Below are 11884 nucleotides of genomic sequence, written 5' to 3' on the forward strand. Positions count from 1 at the left end.
CAATATGATATTAAACAGCTAATAGGTCCTGAAGAAATCAAAGAAGAAATTAAAAAAATATTTAGAGGCAAATGAAAAGAAAAACACAAAGACCTCTCATCTGTGGGGTGCAGAAAAAGTAGTTCTAAGAGGGAAATTTATAGTGATACAAGCTTACCTTAAAAGAAAAAAAAAAAAAAGCCCAAATATCCTAACTGTATACTTAATGCAATTAGAAAAAGAGCAAAAACAAAACCCTAAAGTTACTGAAGGTATAAATCCATAAAAAGCAGAGCAGAAATAAATAAAACAGACATAAAAAAGCAATAGAAAACATAAATAAAACTGAGGACGAAATGGACAAATTCCTAGAAATATACAATTTTCTAAGACTAGGAAATACTAATAAATATGAATATACCAATTACCAGTAATGAATTTGAATAAGTAGTAAAAAAAAATCTCCCAGCACAAAATTCCAGGAACATATGGCTTCAAAGGTGAATTCTACCAAACATTTAGAGAAGAGTGTAACACCTATCCTTGATAAACAATTACCAAATATTGCAGAAGAAAGGAGTGTTTTTGAATACATACTACAAGGCCAGCATCACTGATACCCAAAGCAGAAAAATATATCACAGAAATAAAATTACAGGCAACATTGATGATGACAATCAATGCCCATGGGTTCCCATGCAAGTGCTGGCTCACTAGTGGGTGGAGTTTGGTTCTTGAGCCTTTAGCTGCAGGATCCTATGTGTTCTGGAGTTAAATTTCAGCCTGCTATTGGGTGGGGCTAGTTCTTGACAAGGCCTGGTATGGGTTTGATGTCAGCCCACTTATGGGTGGGGTCTGATATCAGCCCACTGGTAGGTGGGACTGAGGCCCAAGGAATCCTTGGGCTGGTGCTGGATCACTGATGGGTGGACCTGGACACCAGGGTCTCTCTGCAAAGCACTGGGGCAAAGAATATTCTCTTATACAAGAAGCACACATTGGAACAACTATCAGATATGACCAAATTTCAAGGTGAAAAGTATATTTATGAACTTAGCTTCTATGTATGTTTATCACCTATATGAATTTCTGATTGGTTTTCTTTGACAAGGTTGAAAACTTTTTAAAAATTGTATTTACAGTGTTTCATTCATCATGTTGTCTCCTCTGTGGGTTGATGTAACTGTACTGGCCTTTTAGATACCTTTTTAAAAAGTTATAAATGAATACTTATTGAGGAAAATATCAATTACACAAAGGAAGAAATTATAAAAAAAATGTATATTCCACCACATGGATAGAATCACCGTTAATATGTTAGAAAAAAATATGTACATATATTTTCTCACAGAAATAGTATAATGTAGCCCTTCGTAGAAACTGTTTCTTGTACATAACATAAAAAAATCCGTAAGAGTTATCACTTTGTATAATATGCAAAATATATGTAATATTTAACATAATATATAATATACTGAGAATATATATATATATATATGTATGTATATAGTGAGAGAGAAATTAAGTCAATATTATTTACTATTTTCATGTCAAGACTCGGAATTTTACAAGGGCTTAATGTTGCTACTTGTGTCACAAATCCAAACTCCTCTACTTAGCTCTTAAATTCTTCTGTAATGTGAACTTTTATGTATTTACATTGTGCCCACTTTATAAGCTAGAAACATACATCCAAAATTCTTGGTAGTTCCAGGTTAGCTGTGGTCACAGGAGATATTATGTGGATAATTTGGCAGAGATGAAGTAAAACTGAAAACTTGGATGCATACTGTTAATTATTTACTGCTCTTATGGCTGGTGTAGGCAGAGGTTGGGACCACACCTCTTTCCATTTCCCAGAATCTTCCTTCAGCTTCTTCAACAACTAATCCTTATGAATGTTTAACTCCATAACAAAGGGTGCCATCTTCTCTCATAAAACCATTCATCTTACAAGTTGGAGGCTTGGGGATATTGAAAGTCATTCAGTTTGCAGTCCTCTTGGGCTCTGAGTCAGCCTTGCAGGGTCCAGACTATCCTCATTTTCCATAGTTCTTCTCTATCTTCCTTTTTCAAATACCTGCTCTGAGGACTGCTAGTTCTAGCACCAGACAGAAACAACAGCCTCACAGAGGCGCCGCCCAGCATTCAAGTTAGGTGAAACCCTAGTGGTTCCATTTCTCTGATTGACAGCTCATGATATACTGAGTTATTATTGTATATCATCCTTTTATTTTTTTTTTTATTTTTTTTTGTCTTTTTGCTATTTCTTTGGGCCGCTCCCGCTGCATATGGAGGTTCCCAGGCTAGGGGTCGAATCAGAGCTGTGGCCACCGGCCTACGCCAGAGCCACAGCAATGCTGGATCCGAGCCGCGTCTGCAACCTACACCACAGCTCACGGCAACACTGGATCGTTAACCCACTGAGCAAGGGCAGAGATCGAACCCGCAACCTCATGGTTCCTCGTTGGATTCGTTAACCACTGCGCCACGACGGGAACTCCCATATCATCCTTTTAGATAAAAGGTCTGCTCCAGCAATATCAAGCTAGAAATGATACTCTACATTCATCACATTTAAGTTTGCCCTCAAAGCACTCACTGTTGTTGTTGATAAGCTAGACTCTTTACAGGATATCAACTCATTCCTCTTCATGTAGAAGAATCCACTTGTCTTTCAAGGAACAATTTAACCCACTTCCATTAAATGATATTTTAACAGCAATTATATTTCTATACAATAAACCTGATATTCAGTTTAAACTAGGAGATGATTTAAACTGCTTTGTTTCATTCCTCTTGTTTTCCAAATGTGGTTAAAAGATGGGAAAATGTATCATTATTTCTGCAACATGCTAGGCACATTGTTTTTAAATCAGACTCTTTTGAGGACTGATGGATAAAACATACATTTCTTAGAACTCCAGAAGAAAAACAATCCCATTTCCTATCACAAAATGACTATAAAAACAACATGGGGTTATTTATACAGGAAAGGTCATATATCAGAATCTGGGTGGGAAAAGATGGGGGATGATCTTGAAATTATGGAGAAAACATAACATTTGAAGAAAAACACATTAGATTTCCTACAATTCTTTTGAAAAAAAATCTGAGTATGAAATTTTACCATATAAATATATAGAGCTATTGGTAGATTTAAAAGTTAATTTAAAACTCAAGGAATTTGAGTTTTGCCTCCATTCTGTTTGCCATTATATGTACTACTTTCTATAAACAAATAATTGTGGAAAAGCAGACATCCACATCTAACATAAAATAGAAAGCTGTTTTATATTATCTTTAAAATTATATATTCACAAACTTAATTCTAAAGGTTAATGAAGAAAAATTTAGTACTCCCTGAGAGTAGATGTTGTGTGAACTCAACCAGGTCTCTGTCTTCTTTCTTTACAAAATGATTTAAACAAACTTCTACATTCTGGTAGAATCATATACTGAGAGACTGAGCATAAGAAACATATCCTCAGACAAGCTTATGTTATCTAATTCATTACACAGTTCTGTGAAAATATATGACATATTTATTAATTTATTATAAATTTACAAAAATTAACACAAAATAATGGCTATGCATTGAGAGTGAAGGACAAAGAGACAAAGAGAAGACAGTAAGAATTCAGTATGGAAAAATAAGAACTTAAAAATATAAATTTAGAGATTACATATGAGCTGAAATATAGAATAAATAATGTCACTGGCGCTTATCTCTTTTATGCCTGTGATATCTTTACTCATACATTTATTTTCCATTTTAAGTATTGAATTCAGATTTATGTTATTGGAATGATTATTAAATGGAGTTAAGATTCTCTTTCAAATCATGCAGCTGGTAGAAATTCACCAATAGCTTATACGTTAATTAATGTCTTCATTTTAATATATATTTCAAAATCACTAATTTCCCTAGGCCAGAGATAGAAATTACTTTGTCTATAAATTCAAATCAATGGCAACATGAAGCTAAACACAGATTAATAAATGACTGACAAGTTAGTTTCTTTTTTTAAGTCAACTTAAGGTAAGTATTTAAAAGATTAAATGCCTTAAAGGAGACAAATTTGAAGAATGAAAAAGCAATGAAAAAGAGCTTTTCAGCATATGGTGTTAAAAGACAAAAATAAACTAAAGTGATCAGATGTCATATCTTCCCTCGACACATCAACCACCTCCTCAACTGATCCTCTAAAATCTACACTTGCCTAGATTTTACATATGCCTTAAAAAAAATCAATTCAAGCACTAATTTTTAATGCAAATTTAATGATGCCACTCTCCTGCTTAAACTCATTCAATGGTTTGCCTTTGCTCTTGGGATAAACTCCAAAATCTTTAATGTGGTTTGTAAGTCCCTGAGGATTGAGGCCCTGTCATTCCTCATCACTCTTCCTTCATTACAATCTGTTCTTGTGATTACTAAACTTTTTCCTGTCTTAAGGTCTTCACAAAGGACTTCTGCTGTGGAATGTTTACACTATCTTCTCTCCCAGCTACGCAAAAAAAAAAAAAATGTATTCCTTAGCTCCAGCTTAAACTTCACCTCAGAGGTGAAGTTACAGAGTCTCAGTGAAGGTGAAGTTACAATTTCTCAGATGTCTCTGTAACGCTGGCTATGTGCCCTCAAGTCATATTGTTTTTCTTTCCTCTGAAGAAAAAACTAGTGGGAAAGGAACCATTGCTTCAGAGGAAATATTGTATTTTTACCATTACATTTCCAATATATAATGTAGAGTATATAACATAGAATGTGACCAATAAATGTGAACTGAGTTCACAAATGACACTAGTTAAACACCATTTGCTATTCATTATAAAATTTATGTTCTACATTGTTATGATAAATATTTCTTTATAAATGGCTAAAAAATACTCTTTATTTGAAGCCATTATTAATCACTGGTAGATGGCTATATAAAGCTATTGTTTTAGATATGGTCCCTGGTCGGAAACAAAAGATCGTTAACAAACTTATACATTGAACAAGGACACAATCTTGTTCCTCTTTTGTAGCTAATATTTTTCCTTAGCAGGCAGAATTTTGAACAATTCACTGTCTACAAATTTCTATCAGCTATTGGAAGCTGATTGTTTATCTTCCAAAATTTCTAGTTTTTTCCTCTGGTAATTTCTCAGGTCCCATCTTGGGTGATATCCCATCTCAGGTGATGATCTCTCTCTCTCTCTCTCTTGCTTACCTATCTATCTAATCTACCATCTATCTACCTATCAATCATTGATCTGAATCCTCGGAACACCAACAGTAGCTAGCAACCTTCACCAGCTAAGCTTTTCTTTTTTATTTTGTCTTGGCCTTGACAGCCAACTTATGAGATCTAGATCCTTTGGTCTGGTGTCTGCACTTATTCTTGTCATTATCAAAATCAGTATTCACTTGGACACAGCATAGCGGAGAGTAGGGTTCAGACAATTTTTAGAAAATTCCCAAGTGGTCAACCAAAGAGATGTCATTCACAAAGAGAACAGATTGGGTTGGGAATAGACACAGGGGAGCATAAGGTACAAGGTAAAATTACCAATGTTACATGGGAGTCCAAACTTGAATATTCATCCTTGGACTAGAGAGAAGAATGACAAAAAGAGATGAAAAGTGAGTAAACATGTTCAGTGATTGAAAAAAAAAAAAAGATGTGTGAAGGTGCTAAGAAGAATCTGCTGTTTATTTACAAGGGCAAGATACAGAATCAATACACAAAAATCTGTTGCATTTCTATACATTAATAATGAGCTATCAGAAAGAGAAGTTCACAAAACAATCTCATTTATGATTGCTTCAAAAACATTAAACTGCATTAAATATTAAAATGCATTAAATGCATTTAAAACAGTAAAATACATAAAATAAATTTAACCAAGGAGGTGAAAGACCCATATATGGATAACTCTAGGACATTAATGAAAGAAATTGAAGAATACACAAATAAGAGGAAATTTATTTCATGCTCATAGATTGAAGAGTTAATATTGTTAAAATACCCTAGTACACCAAGAAATATAAATATTCAATGCAATCCCCATTGAAATTCCAGTGGATATTTTCACAGAAATAAAACAAACAGTTCTAAATTCTGTGTGCAATGATAAGTGGCCTTGAGAAGTCAAAGCAACATTAAGGAAAAAAAAAAAAAAAACACTGGACACATCATATTCCCTGCTTTCCTCTGTATTATAAAGCTATAGTAATTTTATAGTGATTTTAAAAGTATGGCATTGGGGAATTCCTATTGTGGCTCAGCAGTAACAAACCCACATGTATCTATGAGGATGCGGGTCTGATCCTTGGCCTCACTCGGTGGGTTAAGGATCCAGTGTTACCATGAGCTATGGCCTAGGTCACAGATGCAGGTTGGATCCAGTGTTGCTGTGACTGTGGTGTAGGCCAGCAGCTGTAGTTCCAATTCAACCTTAGCCCAGAAATTTCCATATGCTGTAGAGGCATACCGATCCAACAACAAAAACAATAACAAAAAGTGTGGCATTGGCATAAAAAGAGATACATAGATCAATGGAAAATTATATAGAGAGAGCCCAGGAATAAACCCACAGGTATATGGCCAACTAATTTTGACAAAGGAGCCAAGAATATGCAACGGGGAAAAAAATTCTCTTCTATAAATGATGTTTAGAAAACTGGACAGCCACATGCAAGGTAATGAAACTGGACCATTATCTTATACCATACACAAAATTTCACATACAGTGAGGTAAATAATTGAATGTAAGACATGAAAGCATGAAACCATAAAACTCCAAGAAGGGAACATATGCAAAACATTCTTTGACATAATTATATCAACATTTCCTTGGTCCGTTCCCCCAGGGCAAAAGAAATAAAAAATAAACAAATGGGACCTAATTAAACTTAAAATCTTTTGCACATAAAAGGAAACAGTCAACAAAAATGAAATCCAGTCTATGGAATAGGAATAGGATTATAAATGATGCAGTCAACAAGGAGTTAATTACTAAAATATACAAACAGCTCATACAACTCAGTATCAACAATAAATACAATAAAAAATGGGCAGCAGATTTGAATAGACATTTTGCCAAGGAAAACACACAGATTGATAACAGGTACATGAAAAGATGCTCAGCATTGCTAATTATTAGAGAAATACAAAATCAAACCACAATGAGGTGTCACCTCACACCTGTCAGAATGGCCATCACTGAAAAGTATACAAATGATCAATGTTGCAGAGGATATGGAAAAAGGAAAGCCTAATATTCTGTTGATGGGAATATAAACTGGTGCAGCCATTATGGAAAACAAGAGAAAAACTACAACAAAACACCATGATCCAGAAATTCCACTCCTATATATTTGGAAAAATAAAAACCCTAGGGGAGTTCCTGTTGTGTCTCAGAGGAAATGAATCTGAGTAGCAACCATCAGGATGCAGGTTTGATTCCTGCTTGCTCAGTGGGTTAAGGATCAGGTGTTACAGTGAGCTACTGTATAGGTTGTAAACATGGCTCAGATCCTACATGGCTGTGGTTGTGGTGTAGGCCAGCGGCTACAGATCCAATTCGACCCCTAGCCCGGGAACCTCCATATGCTGCAGGTGTGGCCCTAAAAAAAGACAAAAAAATAAAAACTCTAATTTGTAAAGAAATATGCACCCCAATGTTCATAGCAGCACTATTTTTAACAGCCCAAAGAAGCATTCCTAGTGCCCATCAACAGACAAGAGTATTAAGAAGATGTAGTATACACACACACACGCACAGGAATATTACTCAGTCATAAAAAAAGAATGAAATATTCACATTTACAGCAATGTTGATGGACTTAGAGAATATTATGCTTGGTGAAATAAATCAAAACAAGTACTATATGATATCACTTATATGATGAATCTTCAAAATAAAAAAAAACAAATGAATGTATATATAAAACAGAAACAAACTCACAGAGATGGAAAACAAACTTGCACTTACCAAAGGGAAAGAGAAGGGAGGAGGGACTAATCAGGAGTATGGGATTAACAGTTACAAACTACTGTATATCAAGCAGATAAGCAGTAAAGATACACTGTACAGTACAGGGAACTATACCCATCATCCTACAATAAACTATAATGGAATATAATCTGCAAAAATACTGAGTCACTATGCTGTACACTTGAAACAACACAATATTGTAAAGCAGCTGTTCTTCAATTTACAAAAAAGAGAAGATTAATTAATAGAAACTCTAGCTATACTCCTATCACTATTGGGTTGACATCTAAAGATTTTCTTATGCAGTTTAACCTGTAAATACTCCCTGAATATACTTAAAGTTATCTCAATGTCAATGATAATAGGCAATTTTGTTTCTTTGCAACCAGGAGAATGGTTAAACTTGGCTTAAATTCTAAAAAAGAAAAAAAAAGTGCCAAGTAATAGATTTACAATAAAGAAGTTTTAATATACAATGAAGTTTTTCTTGAGAAAATTAATAAATAAGCATAGCTTTCTGTAAAATAAATCTCTTATCTTATTGTCTAATATAACATCTAGATAAGTCACATCTTTTTAAATTATTTAAATAAATACAATAAATGTTTAATGAGTCATGTTATATAAATCTCCATTTCTAATAAGCAGAATTTCAATCATATAATGTAAACTTGGTTTCTGTCCATGATATTTAAATAAATCTTTGCTTTCAGAACTTGATGATTTTGTCCCTGAAATACAAAGCAGTGTCAGATATTGTCACCTCACTTACCACGACAGCATAAAACTTTTCTCTTCCACATTCAACTAATCAATAATTATCTCAGGAAAATGATAACACTGTTTTGCCTATGCCTCTGTTTCTTTTTTTTAGGGCCACATGTGCGGCATATGGAAGTTCTCAGGCTAGGGGTTGAATCAGTTGTTATAGCTGCCAGCCTAAGCCAAAACAATGGCTTGTGATGTATACCACAGTTCATGGCAATGCTGGATCCTTAAGGCACTGACCAAGGCCAGGGAACAATCCCACATTCTCATGGATACTAGTCGGGTTCATTACCACTGAGCAACAGGAAGAACTTCTACTTTTTCTTATCTATTCAACATTTGATCTAAAATATTGCTCTTAATACTATTATTTCCTTTTCCTAAGATAATGTTACTTAATTCATTAAAATCTAAAAACTAACAGTAGAGCAACTTAGATTCAAATTTTAGTTTTAACTTAAAAGCATGGAGGAAGCATTTATGAAGCTATGGTAAGAAGGAATCATTCCTTATCTTCTGTGCAGAACTGTGTTCATTTAATTTTAGGTAAATTATTTTCTCTATTTTGGGCTGAGTCTATTACCTGAAGGTGATAGAATCCATTATACATATTTTGGAGAATGTCCTCATAAGACTTTCCTTCCACTGCAGGCAAAAACTGTGCCATAAGGCCTATGTCTGTACTTGATCACAGGGTTTTTGTTTGTTTGTATGTTTGTTTGCCTCAGGTAAATATAAGATGGGTTATACCTGGGAAACCCAGAAGAATTGCAAAGCAAAGATTCTCTTTTGTATGTACATATAAATATATACCCACCTACACACCAGATTTAGTTTTTCCCCATGTGATTTCTTCTCTTATCTATTTTTGACACTTTCCAGGAATATAGGAATGAAATAGGAAATTGTGATTTGTTGTGTTTTGTTGAAAGCTTGTCATATTATTTTCAATCACATAGACTTTCTTTCAACTTCAACACAGAAAATAAATTCATGTTATACTTACAGTCTTGGTAAAAACTGGTCTAACAGTTTAAATATTTCTCTGGTTGTTGAGTGGTTATTGAAAAGCTAAAATTGGTCTAGTATATTGTCTCCTATTTTATTGATTATCTTTTTCATTTTTAGAGCACTTAATACATCAGATTGCTTTGACTTTTCCATAACTGCTGATTAATTTATACTTGACTTTCTTAGGGGCTCTTATTTTTCTAAAATTTAGTTAATTATGTTAATTCATTTGTAGATGGAAACAAAAGTTTTGTTTTTTTTTTTTTTTACTAGTTTTTTTTTATCTTATTGTAGATTCACTGTGATTATGGCTATTCAAAAACAGTCATAATAGTTACTAGTCATTATTCGATCTTAAGCAAATATACATAATCTCTCAGAAATCTTTCACTGCTCTAGTGAGATAGGTCAAACAATTACAATCAATTTATTTACTTTTTAAACAATAAAATCGGTTGAAGAATTTGACTCCTGGTTAAAACGCTGTATATTTCTCAGACCTGATATAATAGGCATTTATCTGACATACCTCACAGAAACCAGACTCAGGCACAGCCAGGGCATCACAGGCTCTGAGGGCAGCTGTAGTCAAGGTCTTAGGCTCTACTGGCTGGTCTTGATCTTTGCATATTTCCACTCTCAGCCTGGGCACTTTCATTCCTAGATCTCTTTATCTGAGGTCTTTAGCTAAGTTCTTCTTCAGCTGCCTCTGCCAAGGATCCCTTTGGGCGGGGGGTGGGGGGGCAGCCCTGAGGACCATTTTCCCCCCTCTGACTCAGTGCCCAGTTCTTTTCTCCTTCTAACTTCCTTTGCAAGCACCTTGCCCCAGAGTTTTCAGCAGCCCAGAGTCCATAAAACTACCCCTGTTGTCAGGGGAGCCCTCAACTATGAGATGTCCTGCATCTGCGCTGATCCCCCAGGCCCTCCACTTTCCTTAGAGGAAAATGTATCTGGGGAAGTCAGCCAACTCTGTTTTAGATGCTTGTTTATATCACCTCAGTAGGTGGTTCACACTCTTTTTGTTGTTGTTCTTGCTTTTTTCTTTTTTTTTTTTTTCTTTTTTCGGTTTGCTGCCCTAATTGCTACTCCTACCCATAGCAGCTCAGCTCTCTTTCCCAACTCAGATCAGCTGCTGACTCTGGCATATAGTATAAAGAAAGCTTTGAGCTCCAAATTCCTGTTGTAGGCCTAAAACGAGAGTGATTCGAACAACTCAGATATTTCTTAGAGGAAATGATTTTAACTTTTTTAACCTTAATTTTGCTAACAGTAGACCCTGGGGTTTCACCTCTAATGCATGATAACTGTACATCAAAGCACAGCAGAGTCTGCCTTAGTCCCTTCAGGCTTCTATAAAAAGAACACCACAGACTGGATGGCTCAAAAACAACAGACACTTACTTCTTACAGTTCTGGAGGATGGGAAGTCCAAAATCAGGGTGCCAGCACTATAGAGTTCGGTGAGAATCCTCTTCTGGGTTTCCGGTTTGCAGACCGCTGACTTCTAGCATCCTTACAAGGTGAGAGACAGGAAGCAAAGGCTCATCTGACTCTAATAAGGTCATCAAGCCCACCCACAAGGGCTCCACCCTCTTGATGTAAGCTAACCCAAATTACCTGCTAAAGACCCCACCTCCTAATACTAGCACATTTGGGGGCATTGTTTGGACTTATGACATTTGAGGGAACACAAATAGTCAGTTCATAGCAAAGCCTAATTAAATTCCTCTAAGGAAGTTCACTCAGCATAATGCTTAACCTCTTCTGCTAACCCTTCCCCTGCACATTTATCTTAGTTCCCTATTTTTTTAGGAAGAAAGCAAGCCAAATACCTTGAAGACTAGTTGATTTGTCTTTCTTAATACTGCACTATAAAAATATGTACTTTAGCTGAAAGTACATTTTATTCCTCTTTCTTAATGTCTCAATCTCATTTCCTCTAGCACAATTTGCCAGTGAGGGCTCATTCAAAATTAGAAATTGTAACAACTGATCTAAGGATTAGTATTCTTTACAGTTGGCTCTGCTGATTCTGTGATATTTTATTATTTAAATTTAAACATCTTTATTGATCTCTGACTCTTCCCCAAAAACCGTAAGCATATTTGGGACCAAATTAAAGGTTTTTTTTTTTTTTTTT

General features: G+C 35.0%; 1 long non-coding RNA gene across 2 annotated transcripts in view; it reads right to left on the minus strand.

Annotated features, from left to right (window-relative positions):
• Window positions 1-11530, minus strand: part of LOC106504673 — a 69574-nt gene extending 58044 nt beyond the window's left edge. For both annotated transcript variants that reach the window (XR_002346683.1, XR_001298333.2), the window contains exon 1: window positions 11146-11530. This is a non-coding gene — a long non-coding RNA (uncharacterized LOC106504673). The remainder of the gene's footprint in view (window positions 1-11145) is intronic.

The sequence above is a fragment of the Sus scrofa genome, chromosome 8 (genome assembly GCF_000003025.6).
Source record: "Sus scrofa isolate TJ Tabasco breed Duroc chromosome 8, Sscrofa11.1, whole genome shotgun sequence".
NCBI lineage: Eukaryota > Metazoa > Chordata > Mammalia > Artiodactyla > Suidae > Sus > Sus scrofa.